The sequence below is a fragment of the Heterodontus francisci genome, chromosome 33 (genome assembly GCF_036365525.1).
Source record: "Heterodontus francisci isolate sHetFra1 chromosome 33, sHetFra1.hap1, whole genome shotgun sequence".
Lineage (NCBI taxonomy): Eukaryota > Metazoa > Chordata > Chondrichthyes > Heterodontiformes > Heterodontidae > Heterodontus > Heterodontus francisci.
In genome coordinates this window covers 48226053-48243208 of record NC_090403.1, presented here as the reverse complement: position 1 = coordinate 48243208, position 17156 = coordinate 48226053, and the positions used below count along the sequence as shown (strand labels likewise).

Genomic DNA, 17156 nt, shown 5'->3' with positions numbered 1-17156 from the left:
CAAAGGGAATTGGATAATTATCTGAAAAGATTTGCAGGGCTACAGGGAAAAAGCAGGGGAGTGGGACTAGGTGAGTTGCTCTCTCAAAGAGCTCCACGGACACGATGGGCCGAACGGCCTCCTTTTGTGTTGTAACCATTCTACAATTCCGTAAAGTGCTTCTGAGCCAGAGTTGCTTTTGAAGTGGAGTCATTGTTGTAATGTTGCCCCCGACGCTGCACATTTTTAAAGGATATGCGGGTAGAAATTTGGCTTGGGGGAGTAATGTTAGATTGATGTCATTGCAAAGCGCGCCTGCAATATGCCCTGCCCGATACTCAATTCCATTGGTCTCAATGGAACTCAATATCAAATTAATGCAATTTGGGAGAAAGAAAACTTACTTCTTCAATATAAATTCACTGATCCTCTGCCGGGGAAGGCTCGCTGGATGGGAGCAGAGGTTGGTGCTAGAAGTACAACATTGGAACACTGATTCTCCAATCAACAGTCCCTCTGACCACAGCTCCCTGCCAGAAATGTGGGATCACTTAATTTTTAACCTTCATACTCTACTTAACATTACGTATTCTACTCAGTATAGCCCTTAACCAGAGTAGTGGCTCAGCTGGTAGTATTCTTACCTCTAAGTCATAAGGTTTGGGGTTTAAATCCCACTCCGGGGCTTGAACACAAAAATCAAGGTTGACGCAGCAGTGCTATACTAATGGAGTGCTGTCCTGTTGGAGGTGCTGCCTTTCAGATGAAATCGCACACTGAGACCCCATTTGACTGCTTCGATGGATACAACACTATTTGGAGGAGCAGGGACTTATCCCTAGCCAATACATATCCCTCAATCAACAACACAAAAACAGTTTATCCGGATATTATCATGAGCTGTGTGCAAATTGGGTATTGCAGTTCCTACATACAACAGTGACTTCACTTCAAAAGTACTTTATTGGCCATAAAGCACTATGAAACGTCCAGTGGTCATGAAAAGCACTATATAAATGCAAGTTTTCTTTTCTTTGAATGGTTGGGGTATTGAAACTACACACTAATGGGCCAGGACAGGGTTAACTCAATCAATGCTCCTGACCATTGTGCAGTGTGCCCTGTAAAAGTGCCCTGAATGTCACATGGGAACAAGATTGGGCTTGAAAGTGAGGTGACCATGTTAAATTTAAAATTCTCATCCCTCCAAGGACTCACCCCTCCCTCTCTCTGTAATTTCCTTCAGCCCCACAACCCTCCGAGACATCTCTGCTCATATAATTCTGGCCTCTTCAGCATCCCCGATTTTAATTACTCCACTATTGGTGGCCGTGCTTTCAGATGCCTAGTTCTTAAGCTCTGGAATTCCTCCCGAAACCTCTGCCTCTTTATCTCTCTTTCCTCCTTTAAGATGCTCCTTAAAACCTACCTCTTTGACCAAAGTTTTGGCCATCCATCCTAATATCGCCTGAAATAAAAACAAGAAATGCTGGAACCACTCAGCAGGTCTGGCAGCATCTGTGAAAAGAGAAGCAGAGTTAACGTTTCGGGTCAGTGACCCTTCTTCGGAACTGACAAATATTAGAAAAGTCACAGGTTATAAGCAAGTGAGGTGGGGGTGGGGCAAGAGATAACAAAGGAGGTCCAGATTGGACCAGGCAACATAGCTGCCCAAAAGGTCACGGAGCAAAGGCAAACAATATGTTAATGGTGTGTTGAAAGACAAAGCATTAGTACAGATTAGGTGTTAATACACTGAATATTAAACAGCAGCAAGTGCAAACCTGAAAGAAAAAACAGTGGGTAAGCAAACTGAACAAACTAAAATGAAATGAAATAAATGCAAAAAAAAGATTGTAAAAAATGTAAAAAAGAATGTAAAAAAAAGGAAGAAAAAATAGCTAAAAATGAAAGTAAAATGGGGGGCTGTCATGCTCTGAAATTATTGAACTCAATGTTCAGTCCGGCAGGCTGTAGTGTGCCTAATCGGTAGATGAGATGCTGTTCCTCGAGCTTGCGTTGATGTTCACTGGAACACTGCAGCAATCCCAGGACAGAGATGTGAGCACGAGAGCAGGGGGGAGTGCTGAAATGGCAAGCAACCAGAAGCTCAGGGTCCTGCTTGAGGACTGAGCGGAGATGTTCCGCAAAGCGGTCACCCAGTCTGCGCTTGGTCTCCCCAATGTAGAGGAGACCAGATTATGAGCAGCGAATATAGTATACTACATTGAAAGAAGTACAAGTAAATCGCTGCTTCACCTGAAAGGAGTGTTTGGGGCCTGGGATAGTGAGGAGAGAGGAGGTAAATGGGCAGGTATTACACCTCCTGCGATTGCAGGGGAAAGTGCCATGGGACGGGGACGAGGTGGTGGGGGTAATGGAGGAGTGGACCAGGGTGTTGCGGAGGGAACGATCCCTTCGGAATGCTGCTTCTGTCTCCACAGATGCTGCCAGACCTCTTGAGTATTTCCAGCATTTCTTGTTTTTATTACTGCCTTTATGGCTGTCCGCCAGCTCTGGCGATCACTGGCAACTGGCTCCCATGACTTGTGGTCAATGTCACAGGACTTCATGTCGTGTTTGCAAACGTCTTTAAAATGGAGACATGGACGGCCGGTGGGTCTGATACCAGTGACGAGCTCGCTGTACAATACATCCTTGGGGATCCTGCCATCTTCCATGCGGCTCACATTGCCAAGTCATCTCAAGCGCCGCTGGCTCAGTAGGGCATACATGCTGGGGATGTTGGCTGCCTCGAGGACTTCTGCGTTGGAGATACGGTCCTGCCACCTGATGTCAAGGATTCTCCGGAGACAGGGAAGATGGAATGTGTTGAGACGTCACTCTTGGCTGACAACGTTGTCCAGGCCTCGCTGCCGTAGAGCAAGGTATTGAGGACACAGTCTTGAAACACTCGGACTTTTGTGTTCCGTGTCAGTGCGCCATTTTCCCACACTCTCTTGGCCAGTCTGGGCGTAGCAGCGGACGCCTTTCCCATGCGCTTGTTGATTTCTGCATCGAGAGATAGGTTGCTGGTAATGGTTGAGCCCAGGTAAGTGAACTCTTAAACCACTTCCAGAGCGTGGTCGCCGATATTGATGAATGAAGCATTTCTGATGTCCTGCCCCATGATGTTCGTTTCCTTGAAACTGACGTTTAGGCCAAATTCGTTGCAGGCAGCCACAATCCTGTTGATAAGTCTCTGCAGACACTCTTCCGTGTGGGAAGTTAGGGTATAATTATACCCCCCTTTTTTGGGGGAGGGGCAAGAGCCCAGTAGAGACATGCATCAAGTTCTGGGTGGCATCACTGCGAGACAAGTTGGTTCACAGTGCCATCAATCACAATGCCCCTATTGCGTGCTTTAATAACGGTGGCATAGCAATCATCTCAACCAGTCAAACAAATGGACATTGCAGAGGGCCAGAAAGAACTAAAGTTACACTTTAAAAGAGTAATTTGATAATGGGATTTTTTTTGTCAGTGAGATTGGTTCAGTCTGAGTCCTTTTAGTTTGAGTTCTCCCATTTGCCAGGTTATAGCTACCTTCAGGTTTCAGCATGACACATTTGCATGAGCAAAGCTCTAATTTTTTGCTGCTTTGAACTCTGAACAGTGCTTTTCTCGTGCCCATCATTTAGTACGCTTTAAATATTTTAGCACCTCTAGTTTTAACAAGATTTGAACTTACAAGGGCAGTGGGTGTGAACTGATTATGTTAACCACTGTCTCTGCAATGAAGGTAGCATGCCTCTAAAACAAATATATCACACCGAGGTCCAGGTGTCTTCATTCGAAGCATTGAAAGTCGCCTGATTAGGACTTCTCGTGAAATACAGCGCTATATTTTTTTAAGGTTTTATTTTTGAGTGTTACCGATACACAGTTTATATCAGCGGAGAGCAAGGCAACTACAGGAAAGGTGGGCGAAGCTACTACTGGTATGGTCAGTCATTACTGAACAGATTTTATTTTAAACCTTTGAAGAGTGGTTTCCAAATTGTGACCCTTTGTCCTTAAAGTTATGAATTAGAGAAGGGATGGAAATACTCCTGTGCGTTTAACTGGCTTGTGACTGTAAAATGCTGATGTGTTACATATTCATCATAGAAGCTTACAGCAGAACCATTTGGGCCGTCGTGCCTGGGCCAACTCTTTGAAAGAGCAATCCATTTCGTCCCACCCTCTATTCTTACCCCATAGCCCTGCAAACATTTCCTTTTCAAATATATTTCCAATTCCCTTTTGAAATTTACAATCGAATCTGCTTTCACAATGTTTTCAGGCTGTACATTCCAGATCACTGAGTGAAATAAATTCCTTGCATCTCCCCCCAGCGTTCTTTTGCTAGTTACCTTAAATCTGTGTCCTCTGGTTACCAACCCTCTTGCAAGTGGAAACAATTTCTCTCTATCTACCCTATCATAACCCCTCAGATCTTAGATTGAATACACACTGTTTGATTTGACTGTGCAGTTGCGGGATCTATACGAAAGCCGTAACAAACAAAAACCTGACATTTTACTCATTTTTTGCCAATCTTCATTAATCTAGGACTAGGTTAAACACAGGCGAATAGTTTATTAATGCTTTCTACTGACACTACCAGCATTTATCTCTACTTCATTATTAAAATTAGTTAGGACAGCAATATTGGCCTATTGTCGTTATGGTTCTGACCTGTTGTATATGGTAGGATTCCACTGTACAGAAACCCCATGCAAGTTGGCATATTTTGAGATGAGTGAGATATCCATAGTCTGTTCATGCCCGAAGGACTTTAATGTTTCTAGTCACATGCCCACAGTCAAACAACAACCCTGATTGATCCAATTTTTGACAAGTTTCATCCCCTGACCCTAGCCATTATATTTCATATATAAAAACAACTGACAGATTAACAATGATAAAGAGAGAACCCTCTGGGCCTCGGATGGATTTATGAGCTATGTAAGGGCATTTTTGCTGATGGGTGTTATAGCTAAAAGCAGATTGTGGCATCATACACTGAGCTGGGGAAAGTTCAGTTAATCAGACACAGCATAAAGAATTGCCTTCAAGAAGTCAAGATGATTGACAGAATTAATCTTATCATTTTTAATAGTGTTAAAATAGTAGGCTGCCCTACAGGCCCCACAGCATGTTGGAGCTGTGATGGAAATATGGAATAATGAAGGGGACATGAGGAGCTAACACAGCTGCATCTGCCACAAGGTTCATTTTAGCGTGTTCACAAAAGTCGTAGATTACAATTGGACAGATGATCAATGCTGTATGATGTATGTACTGCCTGTGAACGATCTGTTTGAAACCACACTACCATACTACATTAGATATAATAAGAAATGTCATGACTGGCTATCATTGGAAAACCAAAGCAAAGAGTCAAGGTCCATTGTGCAGCACACGGCTAAACTTGAAAAGAAGCAATTGATATTGAGTCTTACCACATCTTCAAGAAATCCCAAAGGACTTTGCATCCAATTAATTATTTTTAAAACTTCGGTCACTGCTGTTAAACAAATCCACATACAGAAAGATATCCCAAACAGCAAATGAGTTGATTGGCCAGTTAATTCATCACTATGTCTCCATGCCAGTTATACTTCAGAGTGATACCTGCGGAGAACAAGCTGCATAATAGGACCTCCAGCTTACTGTTAGCAACGTTAACACAACCTGAAGTTAATGATCTTAACAAAGGGGAAATCTTCAACCGATCAACCCAGCAGTGAAAGGAGCGATTAGCACAGAGCCAGTTTACTTTGACTTCCTCCCCGATCAGCGATTCACAACTGAGAGCTGCCTCAATAAAAATTAAACTATGTATTACTGCCTTCTGGCCTCCAAAGTCAAAAGGAAAATTAAAAATGAAGATTAGCTACAAATGAAAGCTGTTTGCACAATAAGATAGGATAGGATAGATAGGAAGAAACTTGTTCCCTTAGTGGAGGGATCAATAACCGGAGGCATAGATTTAAGGGAAGGGGCAGGAGGTTTAGAGGGGATTTGAGGAAGAATTTTTCACCCAGAGGGTGGCTGGAATCTGGAACACACTGTCTGAAGAGGTGGTGGAGGCAGGAACCATCACAACATTTAAGAAGTATTTAGATGAGCACTTGAAATGCCATAGCATACAAGGCTACGGGCCAAGTGCTGGAAAATGGGATTCGAATAGATAGGTGCTTGATGGCCGGCACAGACACGATAGGCCAAAGGGCCTGTCTCTGTGCTGTATAACTCTATGACTCTAAGAATCACATACCTGTGTCATTTATTAAAAAAGAGAGAAATTATTATTTTCCTTTCTAAGAAGAATATGATCAGTGTTGTAAATATGAGTTCTATTTACATCGTTTTCCCTGCTGCTTATCTGGCAGAAGAAATGGTAATGCCGCACCCAGGAAGCAAATATAAAAATTATCAGGACTGGGAGAAAGGTTGAATAGGCACTAGAATACAAGACAGTCCTCGATCAGAGAGATAATAATCAGAGAATATTTGTAAATTGTGGCATTCTCCCTATTGGAGATATAAAGAATGAATTGCATTTATATAGCACCATTCATGATTTAAGGATGTTCCAAAGCCCTTTACAACCAATGAAGTACTTTTGAAGGGTAGTCACTGTTGTAACATCGGAAATCCAGCAGGCAGTTTGTGTACAGCAAGATCCCATACATAGCAGTGTGACACCGATCAGATAATGTGTTTTTTTTAAGTGCTCTTGATACGGTCTGCTTTTTCTCTCAAGTACAGAATAATTTGCATTTCTGTAACATTCTTCATATACAGTAATACTTCCCAAAAATCTTAATTGATAATTATATTATATTTGCATATTAATCTTTGAATAAAATCTTTTAAAGAAAGATAGCAAGAAATAAACCTTAATTTTCAATTTTAGATTATATGGCTTTTAGCTTCAAGATTAATATGGTATTTTGGTTACAGTTTATTGTAAAACATGGCTTCACGACTGGAACCAAACTGTGAAGGCTTTTCAAAATCTGCTCGTCCAACTAAATTACTTGCCTGCTTCTTTCTCATCCGTTTTTGGGATGTGGGTTTAGCTGGCGAGGACAGCATTTGTTGCCCATTCCTAATTACCCCTGAGAAGTTGGTGGTGAGCTGCCTTCCTGAACTACAGCAGTCCACATGGTGTAGGTACTCCCACAGTGCTGTTAGGGAGGGAGTTCCAGGATTTTGACTCAACAACAGAGAAGAAACAGTGACAAATTTCCAGTTATGGTGATGTGTGACTTGAAGGGGAACTTGTAGGTGCTGGTGTGCCCATGCACCTGCTGCTATTGCCCTTTTAGATGGTAGAGGTCATGGGTTTGGGGGGGTTGCATTCGAAGAAGCCTTGGTGAGTTACTGCAGTGCATCTTGTAAATGGTACACACTGCAGCCACACTGCACTGGTGGTGGATGGAGTGAATGTTTAAGGTGGTGAATGGTATGCCATTGGATGTGCAGTATTCTATCACACTTTTGACTTGTGCCTTGCAGATGATGGAACAGCTTTGATGGGGGGGCTAGGGGGGGGCATTGGTGCGTCAGCAGGTGAGTCACTCAGTGCAAGATATCCAGACTCTGACCTGCTCTTGCAGCCAAAGTATTAATGTGGCTGGTCCAGTTATGTTTCTGGTCAATGATGATCCCAAGGATGTTGGTGGTGGGGAATTTGGCAATGGCAATGCCAGTGAATGCCAAAGATACTCACTCTTGTTGGAGATGGTCATTGCCTGGCATTTATGTGGCATGAATGTTATTTGTCACTTACCATGTAAAACAGGTTCCCATTTTGGTCTCACTCTAATGCAGTGCCATCCAAGCTGAATATCAATCCGTATAAACCTCACAAAGTAAACATTAGAAATCTCATTTTAGCTTATACTGTGTTTTCGGGACATACAACAATACTGTAACAAGCACTTCAAAGGTTAAGCCAATTTTGGCTGAAAAATAACAGGAACTCTATGTGGTGATTAATGCAACAGATTAGTTGCTGAGTGCAAGGGTTAACCCCTATCTTGATGAATAGACAGGAAACCTAACTTGGAAGCACAGCATATGTTGCAGTGAGCAGCTTAATGGTTAAAGTGTTGAGTAAACTGATATGTCATAACAAACCATACAAAATTTGACACTGAGTCACATATCAGGCGATATTAGGACAGGTGACCAAATGCTTGGCCAAAGAAGTAGGTTTTAAGGAATGTCTTAAAAGAAGAGAAAGGAGGTACAGAGGTGGAGAAGTTCAGGGAGGGAATTCTAGAATTCAGTGCCGAGGCAGCTGATGGTGGAGTCATGGAAATAGGGGATGCACAAGAGGCCAGAATGGGAGGAGCACAGAGATCTCGGAGGATTATAAGGCTGGAGGAGGTTACAGAGGTAGGAAGATGTGATGCCATGTAAGGAACTGAACACAGGAAGACAATTTTAAATTCCAGGCATTGCCAAACTAGGAACCAATATAAGTCTGAAATAAAAACAAGAAATGCTGGAACCACTCAGCAGGTCTGGCAGCAGAAAGAGAAGCAGAGTTAACATTTTGGGTCAGTGACCCTTCTTCGGAACCAATATAAGTCAGTGAGCACAAGGGTGATTAGTGAACAGGATTTGGTACAAGTTAGGACACAGGCAGCAGCTTATTGAATGAGGTATCTTATGGAGAGTGGTACATGGGAGGCTGGCCAGGAAAGAATTGGAACAGTCAAGTCTGGAGGTAACAAACATATGGATGAGGGTTTCAGGAGCAGATGGGCTGAAGTAGGGGTGGAGACTGGCGATATTACGGAGGTGGAAGTAGGCAGTCTCAAACATGAGAATTTCGAATCTGAGGCATTGGGACTAAAGCCAAAAACTACACAACACTAATTAACATAATCCCCTTTACATCAATGTCTCCATTTTGTATAAATATGTTTGCGAACTCACAGAACGTTCAGTCCTTTAAAAATAATCCTAGTGGATAAAGGGGTAAATGTAAAAGGACTGCGAGAATAAAAAGATGCTGCCGTGTAGATCTAATTTCTAAAGATGTTTGACAGAAAAGTTTTCGACAGCAGGAAGCATGCTGCCTCCTTCAGCACTGTCCCTGGCTCTTTACAAAGCTGACAGCCTCTTAATTGTCAGGTGCAGAATCATTGTAACGGTTTCGGAACCACAACAAACGTACCTTTTATTGTGACTTCCACCCTTCCAAGAAAAAAGACTTCTTCACAAGCTCGCTATTTGGACGCAATGCTTCCTCTGGGTGGGGAATTCCAGAAGACGGCGACACAATCTTACAATTAGAGCTAGGTGTGAAGATAGGAGGCTCTTTTCAGACAAATGGTAGTGGAAATCTGGAATTCTCTCCCTCAAAAGGCTGTAGATGCTGGGTCAATTAAAAATTTCAATACTGAGATTGTTAGATTTTTGTTAGGTAAGGGTATCAAGAGATATGAATCAAAGGTGGGTAAACGGAGCTGAGGTTCATGTCAGTCATCATCTGACTGAATGGCAGTACAGACTTGAGGGGTTGAATGGCCTAGTCCTGTTCCTATGTTCCTGTCTGTGCTCAGAAACAACACTGCCTACTAAAACTACATTCATGTTCCTTAGTAATGGACTGCACAAGGAGGGATGTAGGCTGGGCTCAGGGTAGCTATTCAGTTGTTCATCTAACTTCTTGCATCTGTGTCTTGTGTACACTTTCAGGAGTAAGTTGTACAGGTCTGTTAGCTGTATACACAATGGAGAGGAACCTTAGGCAGCAGTGCTACTTTGAAAAGAGGGTATGAGACATCTTTGGGTCATAGTCTGTGAAAGGAGTTGGGAAGACTTTTTTTGATTCATTCGCAGGATTTTGGTATCACTGAAAAGGCCAGCATTTATTGCCCATCCCTAATTGCCCTCGAGAAGGTGGTGGTGAGCTCCCTTAGTGCCTTTCACAGGGCAGTTAAAATTCAATCACATTAATTGGGTCTGGAGTCACATATAGGGCAGACTAAGTAAGGACGGCAGATTTCCTTATGGAACCAGTTGGGGTTTTTTTTTCAAAATCCAATAATTCCTTGGTCACCATTACTATGACTAACTTTCCATTCCAGATTTATTGAATGAACTAAATTCAATTCACAAACTGTCAGGGTGGGAATCATGCAGATTACTCGTCCAGTAACATAACCACTATCTTGCCATACGCTACATAATGTTGCCACCAATTAGCATGCGACCTTCTTTTATTAGTACCATTGTTAGCCTTACTCATTCAGTAACATGGCGGCATGCTTTGTACAATGGTAGGATTGCTGAGCAATCAGAGGAGCACGGACATATCTTTACCTAGCTGAACATTTTGTGTAATTCTATTTTAAATGCTTGATTAACAGTTGCAGCTTCACTGAATTAAATATCCTAGATAAAGTGGCTGCATTCTGAATTCCATTTGCAAACTCACTAAATGGCCAATAGCAATAAGGAGCTTTACAAGTGAAACTCTCTAGAGCTTAGGTAACATTTCAAAAAAAAAATCAAAACTAGAAGCTTATTAATGCACTTTGAATCAGTCAAGGAAAATTCTGGTTCATGTGGCGATCCATCAAAAATTTCCCACAGTCAGGCCTTAATAAGTATCAGCCATTGCACACTTTAGTGCAGGTGCCAGATCAGAGGTAGTACTCTTGCCACTAAGTCCAGAGGTTGTGGGTTCAAGTCCCTCTCAAAAACAGACACACAACCTCGATGGATGCTACCTGAGGAGTGCCGCATTGTCAGCGGTGCTGTCTTTTGGATGAGATGTTAAACTGAGGCACCGTCTTCCCTCTCAAGAGGATTTAAAGATCACATAGCACTATTTTGAAGAAGAGCAAGGGAGTTCTCCCCAGTATCCTGGCCAATATTTATCCCTCAACCAACACCACTAAAAATAGATTGGTCATTACCTTGTGGCTGTTTGTGCAATCTTGCTGAGTGCAAATTGGCTGCCACATTTCTTATGTGTCAATATAACAACACTTTATAAGCACTTCATCAGCTGTAAAGCATTTTGGGACATCCTGAGGTCATGAAAGGTGCTATGTAAATATGTCTTTTTTTTTCTTTCATAGACAGAGTTATCAGTGTCCAATTCCTGTGTATGAAGGTCAGTCATTTCTGCAGGAATGACTATAATGCTAATGCCAATACCCATGAGAAGTCAGGTAAACTAGAGCTCATTTGTAGTGTCCCCTGTACTCAAGGGAATTGTTCATATCAGCTCTTATGACAGCTGAGGAATTTCCACTAGGAACCCTGATCAAAAATTCAACAACTAAACACGGGATCACACTATGTTCCATAGTGCTTCTGCAGTTTTGTTTGATAGGATCTCAGAGTGCTCAAGTGCTCATAAATCATTAGCTGTTGATCTTCTTGTATAGTGTACATCATACTCTCAGCTTGTCTCAAAACTGCATTTCGCGTTGGAACTATCAAAACACATCATCGTTATCACATAGTGCATCTGCAAAAACTATATAGCTGCTACGTTATTTAAACTCCAGCTGTTATCAGTGACCTCTCACAAACACTTGCATTTATATGCAATTTATATTACATCTCGGTAAATTTCTTCTTTTCTTACAGTGAATGGCGGAAAATTCAGCCTAATGCCATTTTCCAGTTGCAGCTGTAAACTTTCAATTGCCAATTGGATCATGTTCCAGCAGGACTCACAGGATAAAGATCAGGAGCTAGAACATTGGCCGATAATCTACACCCATCCCTCCGCACATTCCGACTGATTATAACATCCCCTCAAACGACTAGCCAATTGTCTCCCTCCCTCCCTCCCTCAGACGACTAGCCAAATGTTTCCTTCTCTCGAGCCAATTCTATCTACCTTCCTTCAAGCAGCCAATTGTAGCATTTCCTAATGCACCATATGATTCTCCCTGAACTTTCTGCCCTGACCAAAAAAGAAAAAGACCCTAAAATCGGGGTCAAAATCACTAAAACCTTGTCTTCATTTCTTTTGCATGTGGCTGTAAAACCAGATTGTTCAGTTCACTCAGTGAATCGATAACCCACGTTGCACTTTGCCTGATTTTGGTTTCCATTGCGGGAAACGGGCTGTGGACTCGCTAACGCTCAAGACTTAAGTTTATCCTGGGGCGGGGTGAGGGGGGGTGGGGAAGATGTTACTTTCACTGCCATCATTACCCTTTCACCTATATCACACCACTCTGTACCAGGCTCAGTACTCTCTGCCAAATTGCCGTAACAATAGCCAAAAATACATATTCCAAAAAATAAATATTTTATATATATACATATTTAAAAATTACGCAACTGGCTGGCAATTTAGCTGTAACGTAATTCTTGACTTAAACTGATATTGATGAACCGTGACAGCAGATTACATCATTAGAGCCATTCAGCTGAATGGAGGCCCTATAACTCATGCCCTGTGGCTTATAAATCACTCGACTTCGAAAAGGTAAGAATAAACCATAAAGCCCCAGAAGGTTTCAGGTCTGAGCCACAAGTACACTGAAATAGCAGTTCAGGCAAGAGTTGTTCTCAGAAGTTCTTGGAAATCTGACACCAGGCTGTACAAAAAGACATTAGGACAGGCGACCAAAAGCTTGGTCAAAGAGGTAGGTTTTAAGGAGTGTCTGAAAGATTGAGGAAGATTTCAAGAGGCGAAAGGGAAGGGGTGGAATTAATCTGGGTTCTTGCTGTTAGTTATCATCCAGTGACTCCCTGCTAGAAAATGGTCGAATGCGGATGTCAGGTGAGAGAAGATTCAGGCTCTGATGCCCTCATCAGTCAGGATGGTATATATTTTCAGTGACAAGCCTCAGAAAAAGTTGCCATTCTTGCATAGGACCACAAGTAGCCATTTGTTGGAATGTGAAACAATCTTGCCTATTCACAGAGGACACCTTGGATGTGCAGCAAAGGAGGGTGGCCTTCTTGAAAGTGGAAGATCAAGTTGTGGCCCAAGTTACTTGGATGTTTGGCCAAAGAGTGAGTTCAATCTCCCAGATCCCAATAGGAAGAGATGCCGCTTGACATGTTTGACATTAAGCCAGTGACAGAGCAGGCAGAGAGAAGTTGGAGATATGTTAGATGTCTCCTCCTTTTAATACGCTCATTTTTAGTCTTTCTCATGCTGTCTGTCGTTCAGTAACACACAGGTATGCTTTGCATAACATTCTACAATGTACCTCTCTGAGCTGGCATTCCATACTGAACCCATTCTAAAAGAACTTTCCTTTCTCCACCCGTGAGCTCCTTCCAAGATGAGGTGGCATTGCCTGGTGGCAACCAAGACCAGAGTACCAAACTGCAGTTTGGTTCACATATTTATACCCTGGCACAACCACCTTGAGCAGGTAGCACCAGATGAAGCATGAATCTCAGTGAAGAGGAGCAAATCGAGACAGCACCTTAGAAACAGCCAGAAGCTGCCCAGGCTTTCAAAATGGTGCATATAGATGCTAGCCTACTGGGTATGCCTTCACAAGGGAGTTAATCAATAACCAAAAGGTCTTCATGGTCTCTTTTGTGGTCACACTAAACACGCTCCAAAGGTTGTTGATATATGAGTGACACTGCACATTCGATCTATCTGCGGCAATGCGTGTAGTATTTCTGCAACTACAGTGCACCCTGGAGTGACTGGTATCCTAATGGCCATTTACAGGGGAGGTCCTAAGAGCAGAGGAACTAAACAAAAAAACAGTTTCCCTCGCAAATGCTGCAACCAGGACAATTGAGACCTTGGGCTTGAAATTATAGGACTCTGCCGCAGTTGGATTGAGGATCGTCTCAAAAGAGATTCATCTCAGTAATACTGTACACTTTAGTCTCATGCAGATTGCCAACAATGTTGCTTGGATGCCCAGACCCTGAGTCATCACAGGACGAGTGATAGATGAGGAGGTTTCCTTTCAGGGCAACTGCACGTCCATCCCACCAGCGCTTTCTGAGGACTGAAGTAACAGCAATTAATGGGTAATTAGTCCAGGTAACCACTGTCTACTTGGGCATGGCTCCAATTGTAGCAGACTTATTTCATGATGCTGTATCTACAAGCGTCGAAGCCCTGCACTGACCAACACCAGCTTGTCACTGTGCTTGCCCCTTCCACTCAGGGAGCACTCAGGCAGAGCAGTAGACCAGGCCACAGGAAGAAACAGAGCTTATAGTGTCCAGAATGGGAGGCATAGTTTCAGGTAATTGAAACCCAGACATTTTGAGCATTTTACTTCTCCTCAGTACAGGCCATTTCTATTAGAATGGGACATGTTGAGGCCCCAAGAGAGAATAAGATGGTAAAAGACAGCCAGTTAAGTTATAGGAAAGGCAAATGTTCAGCAGCTGTTTTTAGAGTGGTTCGTTCATCTGCAGTATTTGTGCAGCAGCCAAATCTGGGAATCAGTTATCAATGAGTGATATCCAATCAGATCTTCTTGACTGCACTTCTGCTTGCTCCTGTGTCAATGCAGCAGAACTACAAGCTTCCTGTTCGTCCTGCTTCACACCTTACTTGTGTTTGTATTTCAAAATTATGCAATATGCAGTAAACAATGGTTATTTTGGAAGAAAAAAACATTAAGTGCTCGAAATACTGAGCAAGTCAGGCAGCATCTGTGGAGAGAGAAACAGAGTTAACGCTTCAGGTCTGTGACCTTTCATCAGAACTTTTTTAATGCGATGAATAAGAGGAAGGACGAAATGAAACAGCGGAGCAGGACAGCTTTCAGCGAGGGTGAGTCGGTGCTGCTGGAGAGAGAGGTTGAGTGTGCACATGTGTCGGCACATAGCACTAAGTGTGGATCTCAGGATGTGACGAGATGAGCAGTCTGAGGAACGTTGTATGTCTCGGAGATACCTGTAATCCTGGGTGGATTTGAGACATGAAGAAAAGAACTTCAGTTGAAGTCATGAGGAATAAGTCGGAGCCAGAGACAGTCTCTGAGGAAGGAGGTGTGGCTGTGAAAATGAGTTTTGGTAAACGCCTGATCAAACACCAGGAGGGAAATGGAGAGCAATGAAAGTGAACAAGTTAAAAGAGACAAATGGAAATCCAGTCAGAGAGAAGAGCAGAACTTCTTCACGGTAGGCATTCCTGGAAGACAAGTGGCAGTGAATTAAACACTAAATAACAAACAAAATACTGCGGTTCCTGGAAATCTAAAATAAAAACAGAAAGTGCTGGAAATACTCGGCAGGTCTGGCAGCATCTGTGGAAGAAACAGTGAAACAGTGTTTCATCAGAAGTTTTGGAAGGCTTTGCTGCTCTATAGAGTAGGATCTGCCTGAATGGCCCAAACAGCCATTGTTGGAGAGGCCTTCCTGTGGATGAAATGAAAAGCCAAGTCTCCTTCTCCCTGATCGGGTAGCCATTAAAGATTGCATATTAGAAAATCAGGGAACGTACCGAGTGTTTTGGTCAACACAGTCTAAGCAAGTAGGCAACTATCTGAAAGATGGCACCTCCAACAGTGCAGCACTTCCACAGTACTGCACTGAAGTGTCAGTGCACACTATGTGCTGAAATCTCTGGAGTGGGGCTGGAACCCCAACCTTTCTGGCTCACAGGCAAAAATACTACTAATGAACCAAGCTAAGACTGAAGCCCAACTTTCACGTTTCTGCCAACCCCCAAATAAATAAAGGGAATAGAACTGTAGCCACAGGGCCATGACATCAAAACCTCAAAGCATATTTTGCAAGCTGCAAGGGTACTGAATGATCAAAAGGTTCAATGCTGCGGTAACTCTTTCCTGACTCTTTATGTAGAGTTATTTTATTTGAAACTTGCAGGAGCATTGTTGCTTCTTTAATGAAGAAAATGCAAGAAAGTCTGAATGTGCTGATCAGGGGATCGGTGGTTTACCAAGAAAATAAACCACCAAGTCATTCTGAGCCAATAACTCCCCAAGTCTGAAGGACTGCATGAGTTAAGCAGGCCCATCTTGATTAGTGGGTTTTTTTTTTCTATGCACTGCTCAGTTCCTGCCACCTATCTTGTTCATACTACACCTGGGCTTATTTGCCAAATTTCTTCTTCATAAAAACATAAAAATATAAGAAATAGAAGGAGTCGTCAATTTAACCCCTCAAGCCTGCTCCGCCATTCAATAAGATCATGGCTGGTCTGATCTTGGCCTCAACTCCACTATCCCAAGCCAAAAGACTTGCAGGTTGGTAGGTAAATTGGCCATTATAAATTGTCACTAGTATAGGTAGGTGGTAGGGAAATATAGGGACAGGTGGGGATGTTTGGTAGGAATATGGGATTAGTGTAGGATTAGTATAAATGGGTGGTTGATGTTCGGCACAGACTCGGTGGGCCGAAGGGCCTGTTTCAGTGCTGTATCTCTAAGCTAATCTAATCTAATCTAATCCTGCATGTTCCCCATAATCCTTGGCTCCTCTATAGATCCAAGAATCTGTCTACCTCAGCTTTGAATATATTCAATGACCCTGCCTAAACTGCTCTTTGGGATAGAAAATTCCAAAGTTTAACAACCCTCTGAGAGAAGAAATTCTTCCTCATCTCTGTCTTAAATGGGTGACCCCTCATTCTGAAACTGCTGCCCCTCGAGGGAAAACATCGTCTTAGCATCTACCTTGTCAGGCCCCCTCAGAATCTTATATGTTTCAATAAGATCACCTCTCATTCTTCTAAACTCCAATGACTATAGGCCCAACCTGCTCAATGTTTCCTCATAAGCCGTCCCTTTCATCCCAGGAATCAGCCTAGTGAACCTTCTCTGAACTGCCTCCAATGCAAATATATCCCTCCTTAAATAAGGAGACCAAAACTGTATGCAATACTCTAAATGTGTTTCACCAATGCCTGTACAGTTGCAGCAAGACTGCCTACTTTTATACTCCATTCCCTTTGCAGTAAAGGCCAACATTCCATTTGCCTTCCTTATCACTTTCTGTACCTGCATGCTAACCTTTTGTATGTACGACACCCAGATCCTTCTGTACTGCAGCACTCTGTACTCTCTCTCCTTTTTTTATAATATTTTACTTTCTATTCTTCCTCTCAATGTGTATATCCTATGCCAAGTTTTTGCCCACTCACTTAACCTATCTATATCCCTTTTTAGACTCTTTGGGCTGGATTTTACCAGCACCCCCGACATCAGGGGTTGTTGCCGGGTGGGGGGGGTGGGGGG

At 42.8% G+C, this 17156-nt stretch overlaps 1 protein-coding gene across 2 annotated transcripts in view; it reads left to right on the top strand.

Moving 5' to 3' along the window:
• Positions 1 to 3787: 3787 nt before the first annotated feature.
• tbx21 (T-box transcription factor 21) overlaps positions 3788 to 17156 on the top strand; it is a 182244-nt gene continuing 168875 nt past the window's right edge. Inside the window, exon 1 of one of the 2 annotated variants that reach the window (XM_068013508.1) lies at positions 3788 to 3901. The gene's annotated coding sequence lies outside the window, so the exon portion shown is untranslated. Of the gene's footprint in view, positions 3921 to 17156 lie in introns of both variants that reach the window. The other variant, XM_068013506.1, reaches the window with a different exon arrangement.